Here is a 15,030-nt window from a genome sequence, read left to right on the forward strand (position 1 = left end):
TCCAGCCGCCACGCACGACGGAGCTGGTTCCTTGGTAATTATTAGTCCATCAGCATCTCCCGATGGCCACATGGCCGTGTGAGAGAGAAAGAGCCGAGAGCGCTGGGTCCCAAGCGCGGACCATCTTCGCTACGCGAGGCCGCCCTGTCATTATCCGCCCCCGTGAGGCCCCTAGGCCCCATTTCCCTTTCAACCCCATGGCCCGTCTCTGCCAATCAACGATCCATCATCGAAAGATCCCGGGTAGGCCGGCGTCGATTCATCGGCGTTCGATCATCATCGAGGACGCGTCACGATCGGTAGTCGATCGACGCTAATCAATTTCTCGACAACGCGGAATATACATACATTAATGTCGGATTAAGGCGAAGACCCGGCATCACCGCGCCGTTAATATCCAGGACGAAACGATTCATCTTCGCGCGGCTCTTTTTTGGCGGCCGCAATAAATATCCAAAGAAACGGCTTCTCTTGTGCGAGGATATCCGAAAACTCGGGGAAACTCGATAGCTACTAGCACACGACCAACACGCCATTTGTCCTTGCCGCGAGCGTTAACGCCCGTCTTTGGTTCGGTTCATTGTAAAACATCCCTTTTCTCGCACCCTCTTTCCTCCCCCCCCCCCTCCTCCTGGTCTCTTCCTCCTTTCTCGTCCTACTCCGCGATACGCAAGGGCGTGGGCGGGTCGCACCTTTTGTGCGCCGGTGGCACGCGATGTACGCATAATCGCCAGGATTTCGTGGCCGGTGGCGGCCCCGATAACGGTGTGGGTCCCTTCTCGTTCCGCGAACCTATTCCTTTCTCACCTCTCTCATCGGTCTATCGATTACTCGGACGCGTCTATCTTCGGGGTACCATGGGATGATACGAAATCACGTCAATGACCAGATGGTTGCTTTGTAATGGACGGTATATCGATGTAATTTGTTCAGAACATGACAGAAGTGCGCGCATTAATGTTATTACATTTGTTTGTCATCTATCTTATTCGATGAGCGATTTCAAGAGAAAGGATCAAATATGTTAAATAAAATATATTCAAACTAAATGATATACTATATGATTAGTGCGCGTACTTTATCATGTGTAAAAAGAATTTTATTTTGGCCAGATCTCGTTGCTGTCATTAAACAGCGGATACTTATAATAGTCATTAGATAAAACTTTGTGATAGTAATATATATGGAAGGACATTTTTATTTCTGTAGCTTTATAATAATTTTAAGAGTGACACTTGAATTTGATTACAAAAATTTATAAATCAAGTAAAGCATATATTTATTATACTTATTGTTATAATGAAAAAAACAGTAAACATTTTGAATGAAAAATACTTGTAAGATTTTTGAAATACAAAAATAATCTAATATTTGTTTTATTTTACTCTCTATTTTCTTTATTCATGCTTCAAAGAAATGTCAAGCGTCCGCTACTGAATGACCTTTTTCTATACTTCCACTCTTTTCCGGCAAACTTCGTGACATGTCACCAGGCTCTATTTGAGATATCGTGTCTAAATTGCCCGCGCGAGAATCTCGATTGGGACTGGAGCGATCGTTGCGCGCTCGGCTGGCCGAGAATGGTTATGAATGGACCACGATTAGCCGGTCTCCTCGCCGTAGTGGCGCCGTACCACGCCACGGACTTCTTCCATTATGGAAAATTAGGTCCTAATGCGACCTCGACCCGTCGCTCGCGTCTCCACCGCGCATTGGCGTAGAAAGGTAAAACGAGCTTCTATATAGCGAAAAACTGCAAGGGCTCTCTTTTATGATGTATGCGTATTTTTTAAGTATTTATATACATTTAAATTTCACGACTTATATAAACGAACTCTCGGTGGGGATGAGGTTTGTTAGCGGCAAAATTAAATTACCGTTGGTACGTTTGATCTTCCGCGTTACATTTTTAAGACAAGTCCGGCTACAAATTATACCAATTATAAAATTCTTAGCAGCCGGTTGCTAACTTCTTACGATGCGGTTTTATGGGCACGGTTTAATCACAATCACGACGCACCGCTATAAAGCGGCTCGTATTATTTGCTACGTGACGAAGAGAAAGCACGCGGTAGCCTAATGACAATTGTCGCTTTAATTCTCTTGTATTATTGATGACAAAACTTATCTCTATGTAAAAAATATAATCAAACACAGTTAATTACAGAACTAAGATGCACACATATTTCTAGAAATAATTATACATAGATTATATCAAATATTATATGTAATTTTTTGTCGTTAAGTATAAATATAAATATCTTTGTATCGGCAATTCGCGTATACAAAATCAAGATGAATCGCTGTTTTTAAATTTTTTAAATAAAATTTATAATATAAAGAAGTACTGCTCTCTCTCTCTCTCTCTTTTTAAGAAAGATCTTTTTTTTAAAGACCTTATTCGCACGAATACGCCATTGAGAATATATTTCTTCGACCATGTTCCGCTTTACAAGACGAAGTCGATATATATATATATGAATTTAACATTTGAAATTCAAACCGCGCGATTAAAATCGCATTAGGTTCTTTCGCGTTTTCGCGGTCCTCCTTAGGTAATTCCTTACGTTACAATTTTAATAGGTGCTCGTACAGCTGCACTCAAGAACGTCTCTCTGCGTTTATAAGCCATGCCGCTCGTTTCGCAAAATAAGTACGAGCAACTTAAAGTCGCTATTATCTCATTTTTTGCGAGTAATATTACTCGTTCGATGAAACTAAAGCTAAGATCAACGTGATAAATGTCATAATGATAATTTCAATTTGCGTATGGCATAAAAAATGTATGCAAATATTTAAGTTAACTATATATTAGATACCTTGCTGTGCATTCGTAAATGTGTTTATTTCATTTGTGTTCGCTAAGACACTGATATATGTTTTCAAAGTATAATCTATGATACGATCGTCAAATTAAAATCATTCATTTATAATTTATAATATTATTATTAATGATAATGTCATCGACTGTTATACATCACAGTGCGCAGTTAGATGTATAAATATCGACTACGCATAATTGTCCATAATGCATACCAAGAAAATATATTATTATTTATTATAGTTATAACGCGAGTTTGAAATGTGCTTGTAAAATTATGTTGTAACAAGTTAACGCGTGAATGCACACAAAACGAGTAGTATGCGTCAAACGTTGCCGGGATACAAATACATCAAGTATGATGCAATGAGATCAAAATAAATTATAAAACTCGTATCATTTGTTACGTGTCGTAGAAAAGATACGATAGTCTAATGACGATACACAATTATATATTCTTGCATATAATTAATATCCATATACGATAGATTCGATCTATATAAAAACGCAAACAAGAAAATGAAGCAAAATGTGAGCACATTAAAATTAAATAAGGATGATTATATATATGTGTAGTAACTTTATATCATTGCTAATAATGTTAAGAACTGCATATCAATATGAGTCTTAAAAAGACACAAATTATTAGCTTACAAATGAAACTAATCAAAATCTACTGGTTATAAATCTAAATTTGAAGCAAATGAATCTTGAAATTTATATTGTATTTTTTTTGTGCAATATATTTAGATTTGCTCGTTTAATATGTTAAATCATTATTGTAAAATGCAAATATATAATTACTTACAAAGTTAATCAAATTTTTTTAGAAATTTTATAAAAATATCCATTTTTGTGTTAACAAAATGTTAACAAAAAAGAAAAAGAAGAGAGTGCAAAGAACTCTATTCCCCTGTGTACTTATAACTTGTGTATCATCAGAAGAGTACTGTATATAATATATTTATAAAATAATACAGTTCTCTATAAATAATTTTGTGAAATTTTCATGTATATAAATTTCGTGCATCATACCATATACTAAAATATATTTCAATATCTCATTGCAATAACAACAAACCATACTCTCAAATAACACACATTTTTCTTCGCAAATATACGTATACGTATATCTGCGACAGAGATTACGTTTGTGAAAATATATAGAATCATACATAATTTAAAGAAGACGATATACGAACGTAAGATGCAAAATTATATAAAAATTATAATCGAAAGATATACTATCGTAAATGACAGTTAATAGAGAAAAAAATGTTCTCTCAAGCTTTCGCTATAAAATTCAATCCTCGCGTATCTTACTTTATTTACATCAGCGACAGAAATAAAAGCCCATTAAGAGCACGATCGCGGGAAAGGTAGTCGTATACGAAACAATTTGCATGTAATTTCCTGAACGCGCGACGCATTAAGGATAATCCCGAACGAGCAGTCTGGAACATTTAAAAAGTGATTAGAAGCGGAATGGTCGTCAAACGCTATATATATTGCGTAGCGAATCTGAAACGCGTCTCCCCTCGCGACAAAAGGGGTTAATATACCCAAGATCGTCTTCGTTCATCCCTCTGGCTCTCTTTCGCCCGGAACACACGCGCACGCACATTCGATCTCGATCGCGTGTGTGTCTCGTGCGAAGAATTTCCGATAAAGAATTTTCACGCTACGTCCTACACGATACATCCTATACGAGTCTCACGATCGTCGTATCGGTATTTAAATAACGACGGCGCGTGGTATGTATACCGTTATGTCAAACTGCGAGAAGCTCTCGCGCACCGATACGACTCCGGGTCACGTAAAGCGACGAAAGGGGAAGGAAACGCGCGAGGGTAAACGAGAAGGTGGGAGAGAGGAGGCCGAACGTGGAGAATCCCTTCTATACGAGAGGACACTACCAAAGTCATCTGGTGCCCCTTCCAACACGACGACGACGGACGACGAGTTGCGCGCGCATTTCGAAGCTGAATTATATCGGAGTAGGGAACCCTCGCGGAGGGGATCGCCAACGCGACAGAGAGCTGGTCGAGGAAGCGGTCCGATGGAACCGAGACCGTGTACACGGGCATCGGAGAGGGAATCTCGCGAGGAGATCGCTGGAACGAGGGGAGGGAGAGGTATAAATAAAGTCGAGGAAACTGGGGTACCGGTTCGTAGGCGGTGATGGGCGGCAACGGATTCCTACAGGAAACCCGCCCCAGCAGACCAAGCCCCTTTTTTGCCCGGGGGCTCGTCCTGGGACGCGGTGCTCTTCCCTACCACATGCATATCCCCGTCTGATCGAGACCGAGTCGTTCGACCGGTCGGCAGTCTGTCACGGGGCGAAGAACGGGAACCACACACACGGTTAACCCCGGACACCTCTTCCACGGGACGACTTTTTTACCCCGAGCGACGGAGAAGCTCCGCGCGAGAGTATATCATAGTATATATCGGTACCGTGATCAATCTCGAGTGCACAGTGCGCGAACGGAGAAGAAGCTCGAACGAGGGAAAAGAGACGAGAGACTTTGGTTCCGTGTGATTTTGAACCCGCGGTGTGCCAGATCCCGCGGGATCACCCTCGAAGTCGGGCGTCGAGATGCTGACCGACATGACACCGGCAGCGGCTGGTCATCAACTCTATCCCCAGCTACAGTCGATCGCGAAGTCGCCGGTGCACGGTCACGTGGTGAGTCTTCGCTTATCTTGTTTTTATTCTCAACGTCGTCTGTGATCATCTTCCGTGGATCTGCCGTCCTCTTTCTACCCTCGTCGGAGCGCGTATAGAAAAAGAAAAGTCCGCTCCTCTATTATCGGCATGTAAATTTTACAAGTGTGACACTTTGCGAATTTGTATACCGTCGCCGCGCGAGAAAAAGGCTTTTTGACGCACGTTGCTATGAAAAGGAGGAACCCCCGTCGCGGCGGATTAATTCCCCAGTCGAGTTAGAACGACAATTATCTTTTCAAAGGGAGGTCGAATTTCATCTAGGCATCCCTGGATAGAGATCTTAAGCCTGACAGGTATAGGAGGACGTATCGACTATGTCGAGGACTGACCGCTACCGTCGGACTCTTCACACCTTCGATAACATCACCGAGATTTTTACAAAGATGTGTCTCGAGAATCCTTTTGAACGTCGAGGCATTTAAAGCGTCGGTTGACACCGATTTGCTAGTCGATTTCGTCTTCAAATATATTTTATACGCCATGGAGGAAAATATTCAAGTTGCGTTTGAGATAAACGGAAAATGAATTGTGAATAAATATATATATATTGCGTGGTAATTTAAAATGAATGTCGTACACAGCCGTGGATATTAGTAAATAAATTGCTTTGCCATTATTATTTATCAACAATTCGATCATCCGTGTCGGAACGCGAATAAGAGAAATAATTTATTTAATACATAATTATACGCTAATGTTTTTTTATTCCTACATGCACTATGATTAGAAATGAAAGATAAAAAGATTAGTATCTATAGTACACGATATTTAATTATTTATATGATGCGATAATTATTTATAATCTAATGCATCGTAGCAAATACTATCTCTAAACCGAGAACTATTTGTCTCTACATGCGTTTAATAACAGAATAGAAAGACTAATCATAATCATAATATTAATAATTATTTCATAAAATAATACGCACTAATTTTCAATTACACGTCGTTATTTGAAATTTTATTAAATAATTACTTGACGTAGAATGCAATTACTCTTGACTCTTGACACTATAATATATACTGTCTTAATTAACTATATTATTTATTATTTTAATCGGAAAGATGTATTTTATTCAATTATTATTATTAAAAAATCCTTCTACCTCATCTAATAAATATTAAAGTTACGTTTGAGATAAAATAAGAAAGTAAAAAACAGAAACCTGTTGAAAATACCAAGCATTTCGTAAATGACAAGTTTTTAAAACGTGTCCTATTTATATAAGCGAAATAACCTTTAACGAATATTCCTTATGAGGCAAGAGTAATTAATGTTGAAAGTGTCAACAAGTGATCTGAAGTGAAGGAGGAGAGATTTTCTACTCTTCAGCGTATATACTCTTCGGGATTGAAAAACTTTTGAGATGTATCTTGTAATCGATTAGAGATAAAGATTCAAAGATATTCGCACATTTAAAAAATCTATGCTTTACATAAATAAAAAGAAATAATCAAGTCCGATCGCTGATCAGTCAGCGTGAATCTTAGATTCTGCGAATAAAGGCGAAAAAAAAGTTTGCAGCAAAGTTTAGATGAGGTTCTCATGTCAAGCACGGCCTTTATAACCGTATCGGGGATTCGCCATATATTATAGATCGCACTACGGATCAGAGGAATATCCGAGATAATCTGACAATGATAAGCTCTCGATGTATCTCTTCGGCTTTTGCGAGCGTAGCCGGGTAACACATGTTCGCTCGAGAAGCTCTTTATTTTATGACTCGGCAGGAAGGACGACGGCGGTCGCCTTGCGGGCCCCGCGAGATGATTTACGAGTCGACGTAAAAAAGTAATTAAATCCCTGCCGTCAAAAAGGAAGGGGCGAGCGCGCGCGAGTATTAATTAAGTCAGGCAGAAAGTTTCCTGTGTGCGCCCGCGTCTCGAATATTAATGTCGGCGAAAAGTCGCGTATGTGGACATTGCGCGGGCGCTCGAGAGGATCGTCCTTTGGATCCCGACCGACCCCGGCTTCCGGTCCGGCCCTTTTTTGCGGCATCTCGTTATTCCCGATCCTCCATGTTGATTCGCTATTTGTTTCTCGGTATACTCTCTCCAACTTAATTCCTCGATCGCTCGCGCAACGATGGGCGAACCTGTTTTCGCGTCGTTCTCATGGCTGGCTGGACGTCGTCACCAGTCGTTTTTGCATCGCGCGTGATTATTCATAGGCGACATCGGGGGATCCAGGAGAGCAGCGGTGCTTCTATTAGATCCGACAATTTGCCAGAGTAAAACGAAGCTGAAGAATTGCGGAAGACAATCTATTCCGGGAGAAATTTTTAAAAAATTCTCCCCTTCACTTATTCAAGTATTTATTCGAACTCGCGAAAAAATACATACTTTTGTGATGCGACCGGGTGTTTCATCGAAATAAATCGTCCCGTTTTTCCAAACTTGGATCGCGCGTTCTTTCGCCCCGGTGTCGAGCCACTCGATCCGAATGTATCGAGTGTCCCTCGTACAATGGTCCTTGCGCAAGGTTCTCAAGGGCTCAAAAGGACTGCTCCTACCTGTGCATCCGAGGAGCCAATTATTTGTCCGATCTCCTTTGTACGCCGGTGGAATCCACTTGACAGGATGCGTGGGATGGAAACGCGATGCCTACTTCCTTTCGTCACCCGATCCCGCCAATAAGAAGATACTCGCGTTCACGTAAGGGTCTCGTCTCTTTGTTTCTTTCTCTCGCCCGAGTCTCACCCCGAGTCTCTTGTATCATCAATGGGGGTTTGCCCTTAAAGGACCGTCGAACTCCTTGACGACGCGTTCGTGAATGGACGCGATCTTCGATTGCGATTGATACGCTCGACTTGACGCGAACGAGAGGAATAGAGTTTAATTTGCCTCGTTTATACACGCACGTACACATGACGACTGAATGAGGATGTCAGCAATTCTCCCTATATCGTTTCGACGTACGACGAGTTCGATCGTAAACTTTTTTTCAAAGCACTTTTGTTGTTTGTATTTCGAACATTATATGTTATTTTGAGAGATAATAAAATTTCTATTAAATTTTGCAATACACAAAATCGGCAGTGTGATGAAATTTATTTAACTACGATATACGTAAAAAAAAGGAAGATATAGAAAAAAATACGTAAAGTATATATTTATAAGAAAGTATAAAGATACGTTATCTTCTTACTGCTCCAATGTCATGCATTAATAAACGTGGCACACGCAAAACGGCACACGTTGAACCATCGCTCTCGTCACGCGTTGAAGCTATACATAAAACTACCTACAAACTTGAGGAGAGAGTTTTCTTCGTAAAGTTATACGTCGGCACGCTACGCTGAAAAGACGCGAATCCGCGGGAAACTGGCAAACGTGTCACGCTATGAGCTACTCGTCGCGATACAACGATGGTCGGTTTTTTCTAGCGATCGATTCCGTCGTAACATTAACAATTAATGCTTCGATCGAGACAAAGTCCGGGATATGCCTGGAACCGTTGTTATTAATTCACGAACGACTCCGCCGCGCCCCGTCGCTTTCTTCGTTGACATAATACCTCTATTTTCAACGGGCTACGCCACTTCCGCTTCACTCTCGGTCCAATCTCGCGTAAAATATTTAAAAAGTTCAATACGCACGTAAGGAAAGCGATTATATGTATTAAAAGATGCTTACTTAAATGATATACATTTTGAATTGATCGTGTGGATTTTGTCCACCTATTATACGTATTTGTCGTCGCTAAAAGGACACGATTGACACGAATGTGCGAAGGGGAATGTCCTCGCGTATGTATATATCCTCGAGCTCTTTATGCGATTCCGTGCTCGTGTGTCCACCAATAGCGAAATGTAGTTGACACCTGTCAATATTTTGCACGACATCGTCCGCGCGTCGATCTCGAGTGCCCTCTCGAGTACCCTCGGCGTTCCCTCTCGGGCTGCCACACCGGTAATCCGATAATCTGATTCGTTTGTCCCTTTAAGCGACGTTCCGTTGACATTTTCAAGAGCTACAATGGACTGCGAACGGCCGTGTTGCAGAAAAATGCATCCCCCGTTGCCATCGTTCGCCGGTCGGGAGCGAAACGGAGGGCTTTTTACGTGACCTAAGAGGATTTACCTGAAGCACCGGATGCCACACAAGGATGTCGTCCTAATTTGTACTATTTAAGAGCGAGAGAAGGAGAAGAGACGAGGCACTATTTCCTTAAACGACCGCAACGTCTGCTCTTGCGAAACACGCGATGCATCGCCGGCTCTTCTGGTCGACCACCGAGTCCTTTTATAAGTATCTTAAGGGAGACCACGAGCGTCCGGATTTCGCTTTGCATTTCATAGAATAGGTTGCTTTTTCTATCAGAGAGCGAATTCAATAGAATCTCGAGCTAATTTAAAATTAAAATTTATTTTTGTTTAATAAAAAAAATCTTACGCGTGCATTTCTATGCGGAAATTTTAACGGCTCTTTTAGTCTGATATTGAGTAAAGTTTTATCTGCGGAAAATCATTCGATGGATACCGGGTAGTCGCTCTCTCGTCGCCTCTCTCGTAGTCTCCCCTCTGTCACGCCCAACGTGACGGAACCGTACCCTAATGAATTATTTTCGTCGAGCACATCGTAACTCGCGACGTGTAAACACCCTTTCGAAAGCTCGCTCAGCTCGTACAGCTCGTTCAGCTCGCCGGGGTCCGAGGACTGGCAGATGTGCGGGGAGACAACATGGCCGCCGGGTGGCGGTCTGTGAAAAGTCGTCTTTAGGAAACCGTTATTACGTATGATCGATTGATTTCGGTATCGTTTAAGCGTCGAGACGTGGACGCGTCGCGCGATCGCCCTTTTACTCCCGGAAAAAAAGGAGCGATGCGAAAAAAAAGAAACAAAAAAACAGCCGGCTGTAATTTGCGTATGGGCGTATAAGCGCAATGGGTTTGCATTAAAAACTTATGTGTATATGCACGCATAAGTCGAATAACTGTAATATCGAATTTGATCATAGATTCGACGAGTATTTGAGAAAACAGCCGCGTCGAGTAAATAAACGACGAATATAGGGTGGTGATAATTTTTTTCGCATATTGGATATTGCACGAGAAAATTAGCACGTTCGATCGGCAACAGCTGGAGTTTTAGAAAGAGAGATAAAGAAGGGTAATATCGTTATGTATACCAGTTACATAATTCGCAATGTCGATTATTCCGAATATGTCGAAACGTCGTGCGGAGTTTATATAAAATGAGCCGAGGGTGAAAAAACGTGGTCCGAAAGTATAATCGATCTTAAGCACAACACACACCGAGAGAAATATGCGATAGATGAGGTCTCTCGACTCTCGATTGGGGCATCTCTCGCTTATATATTTCAGAGAGACATAAATTGTGTGCGAAATTGCAGGCTAGAACATATTACACGGGGCGATATATTTATCGCTTTTTCAAAGTCCGTCTATGTACGGATGATTTATGCGTTTCAACGTATTAGAAGGCTCGTGTGAGCCTTTCGCGAAACCGGTCGCGCAACACGATACTCGCCATTACCCTTCATCTTTGCTTTCCCGGCTTCGATTAACAGCGCCGTATCTGCAAAGTGAATCGATTTAAAAAACGCCGCGGAAGTTAATCTACGATCGATAGTTACGTTATTGATCGAAACCTCGTACACGTCCGCGTTTCTCGCATCGCGAGATCTTTTTTTCAATTTTATTTCGGAAAAAGTGAAAATTCGCGTAAAATATTTTGGCCAAGGTGTCACGATGAGAAAACTGAGCTGTTACATGACGCAGATTGAGTATTACGATTCGTTTAACTATATCATCAGTGTTAGATTGAAACAGTTGTGAGATAGTGCGTTTTTCTATAAGAAAATATTAGAGTCACGCTAGTATTAAATTATATCGATAAATCATGCGATACAAGAGAAATCCACCCGTATATACGATATTTTATTATATATAGGAAGTCAGAAGCAGATACTGGCAAAGGGAACACACTTGTGGAAAGTCCACAACCGACCTTTCTCTTTCTACTTGAAATTTTTATGAAGCCAATATGTAATAGTCTTGTAAAGTGGATACTTTATGCCGCTGATAAAGATTTTAAAAAAAATAATTCAATAAAAATTACAGGTGTGTTTCGCAAGGGGAAAAAGAGGAGATTATTCAATATACATAAAGCAGTTTTGCGAGATAAACGATAATCATGGAGAAAGAGAGAGAGAGAGAGAGAGAGATCGCTTTAACGAAATTTTGCCGAATATAAATACAATACATATACGAGATATACCGATCACTCTCGCGAGATCGATCCCCCCACGCGCGTTTGTGTACCCTTACGTATACCGTTGGTTGCACATCGTATACATACGAGCTCGGCTCGATCGAACCTGCAATTTGGCGTAGATACGCCCGTGCGTGTGGGTTTATCGGCCGCGTGCAGCGGCTTGCACCGGGGGTTTATACGTGCCTTCCGCCGGCCATCATCGTATCGCTCCAAGGTCCGATAATTGAAAAGCCAAGACTTCTCTCTACTCCCATCGCGCTGCGAAACAATATATTCCTCCTAGAGGCGCGCACGAGCCCCGACGATGGTACGTCGAATTACCGGCCATTATCGTGACGTATCATCGCCGAGCAGCGTCATTCACCGCGGGACCCATGATGGGAAAGGACGAACAATACTCGATCTGCGGTCGACACCTCGAGGCTTTAACGTGCACCACTCGAGTAAAGTGGAGGACGATTATTAACGACTCCCCCTCTTTCTCTTTTGCTGCGATTCTATTTAGGTGCACCAACTTTTTTTTTATCGCTGAAACAATAGAGTATATCTTTGCTCGAGGCGATAACGCGCGACGCGACTTGCGAATTTTAGCCGTCGACAGAACGCGTTCTTTCCTCTCGGTTATATCGATATCGATATCACGAGACCGCCCATTATTCCTATCGATCGATTGTAAGTACAATCGTACGATCGAATAGCGCGAGAAATGAATAATATTCTTGTTGACACATGATTATACTAACACACTTGTATTGTATCCGCAGAACGACTGTTAACGATCTCGATATTCTTCGCTTTATGAATTCCTAATTAAATATGTGGTACATCAAATAAAAATGTTTGATATTTCTCTCAAGACTATTATCTCTCTTGATTCATAATTTTATGCACTTTTGTACCTATTATCATCTTCGCGGAAGATTAAATTTTCGCCAACTGAATAATTATTGGCAAGTAAGATAAGCATAATGCAAGGTATGACATAGATCTTGTATCCCGAAATGGAACAATTGTTATACGCTTATGATAGCTGTCACCTATCGCGTCGACAATGGTATTTAAACTATTGTAAACACACCTGTAAATATCGTGCGGCGAGCATGAGCTCTTCGCGTGGCGCTTGACGCATTAGCAGTTGATACATGCGAGTAGTAATCGTTACCACGGAACGGATCGTGGACGCTCGTTGAAAAGAGCGCGATGAATGACGGGGCACCAACGATGCTCGGCGGGACGCGAACGCCTGTATCCTTTATCCGGCGATGCCGCCCTCTCGGCTCTCGGTCCACGGGATAAAGAGCGTCCCCACGGGGCGCTTTTTTCCCCGCGGCGTCGAAACCAAAACACTGACGGGACCGACGCGTCCGGCGATGATTTATCGGTCCTTCGACTGCGCGTTTTGCGCCCGCTCGCCACCCTCGCTTTCGATTTAACAAAATCGAGAAAATCTAGATTTTTATTTTACAAATATATAAATATTGTATTGATGTTTCCATTACAAATTTTCTTCGCAGAAATAAGTTTTTTAATTTGAACAAATTAATACAAGTTTGAACATTTCAATCAAGTATTTTCAAGATCTTTTTAAAAATTCCTTCGATTCTTTTGTAATGTTTTAAATATTTACTCTCACGGAAATCGCATTTAATTGTAAGATCATATGTTATTAATACATAATCCGAATCTTTGTAAAAAAAAAAAAAAAAAAAAAAAAAAATCAAAATCTGGTCTTTTCTTTGGATCAGAGAAGCATTCAAAATAATTAAAAAATTTAAAAATAATTTTGCTGCGCTCAATATGTGCGCCTGGTTCTTAATTCTTGTCAAACCCGATTTTGATGTATCGGAGCATTTTCAATGTATTATTTAAAAAAAAATCTATTATACATATTTCAACGAGACCAAGACGAATATTCGGTATAATGTTCCATCGTCGAGACAAACTTTTAGCCGTCACTGTACACGAGCACAGGGTAAAAATCGGGCCCGCAATCTGGGTTCTCGTCCGAAACGTTAATCTGGCGAACCCTCGATTTCCACACTTGGCGCGGAGCGGCCTGACAAACCCGACGAGGAAGGAAGAAATGAAAAACGCTCGCGTGACGAATATTCGGACGCATTTCTGTTCGCCGGTCGACGAGCCGTATTTAGCGTCGTTCTCTTTCGGGGCAATTTAAAGATCTTTTCGCGCGTAGAGCCCGGCCGACGACCCCTTCCGGGATTTCTGACGATGACTTCCGGCATATTCCGCAGCACGTGAAGAAGAATCGCCGGCCGCGATTTTCCACTTTTAGCATGCAGATGTATAATACTCGTCGCATTCTCTGTGGACCGCCTCGGGTACAGATACACGTAAAAACACGCGTTTCGTTGCGTGCGACTCGCGTGCGAAAGAGGAACCAACGACTTTTGAGTAATGGCCAGGATAATAATAATTGGCCGGCGGTATTATTACGGTGGAACGCGGCGAATTCGATATTAAATCGCGTTTTTCTCTCGCACGACGACGCGCGTGTAATAAATAATCGCACCTCCGAGTTTAGTGCGCGACAAGTCGCTAACTCGAGAGAATAGTATCGCGCTGCTTTTAGAAATCGCCGGCGTAATCGTTACATGTAATGATAACTTACCAGACCGACGAGCAGCTCTTCGCAGGAACCTCCTCGCGTTCGAGAAATTATTTCACTTCACACCGGCGCTGAATTGTTCCGAGATAGAAACGTATATCTGAAACAGAAGATAGAGACGAATATACTCGTCAAGTCAGAAATAAATCCGTGATGGCTTGTTTCTTTCTCTGACGTTCTCGTCTTTTCTACCCGTAACGCGACCCCGCATATAATAAATTACGAAAATAAGAGAAGCTTGTTTCGAGTAACGAAGCGTGCATGATTAATGACTGGATGTTGTGTATCGATAACTCGTAACGCTTTACGAACGACAAGTCAAATGGAACATCCGACGGGAGTTTAAAGATTATGACTCGTGTTTTCACCGCGCATTTAACCCACAATATAGCTGTCTTGTTCTCATCTCGCGCTCGTATCGCACACAAACGCGCGTTATATTAAAATGTAATATAGATTTTAATACTCGATTCTTATAATGGAAGAAAAAAAAATTATAAATACGCATGTCTAAACAGACGCCTCTATTTCTCCATAATTAATTGTACTGCGTTTTAACACAGTTGATATAAATTTCTGCTCATTCATCATAAGCCTATATACATATATATA

At 41.5% G+C, this 15,030-nt stretch overlaps 2 protein-coding genes across 9 annotated transcripts in view; one reads left to right on the forward strand and one right to left on the reverse strand.

Annotated features, from left to right (window-relative positions):
- The window catches only part of LOC114941998 (uncharacterized), a 190,324-nt gene that overhangs the window by 92,247 nt on the left and 83,047 nt on the right, over positions 1 to 15,030 (reverse strand). For 7 of the 8 annotated variants that reach the window (XM_029317235.2, XM_029317238.2, XM_029317233.2 and 4 more), the window contains one exon: positions 14,422 to 14,518. The exons of the other annotated variant lie outside the window; for it this stretch is intronic. The gene's annotated coding sequence lies outside the window, so the exon portion shown is untranslated. The remainder of the gene's footprint in view (positions 1 to 14,421; positions 14,519 to 15,030) is intronic. 8 annotated transcript variants of the gene reach the window in all.
- Positions 1 to 15,030, forward strand: part of Sp1 (transcription factor Sp8) — an 85,078-nt gene that overhangs the window by 54,060 nt on the left and 15,988 nt on the right. The gene's annotated exons all lie outside the window — the stretch shown is intronic.

This window comes from Nylanderia fulva, unplaced genomic scaffold (assembly GCF_048542155.1).
Source record: "Nylanderia fulva isolate GAGA-0341 unplaced genomic scaffold, ASM4854215v1 Scaffold5, whole genome shotgun sequence".
NCBI classification, from domain to species: Eukaryota; Metazoa; Arthropoda; class Insecta; order Hymenoptera; family Formicidae; genus Nylanderia; species Nylanderia fulva.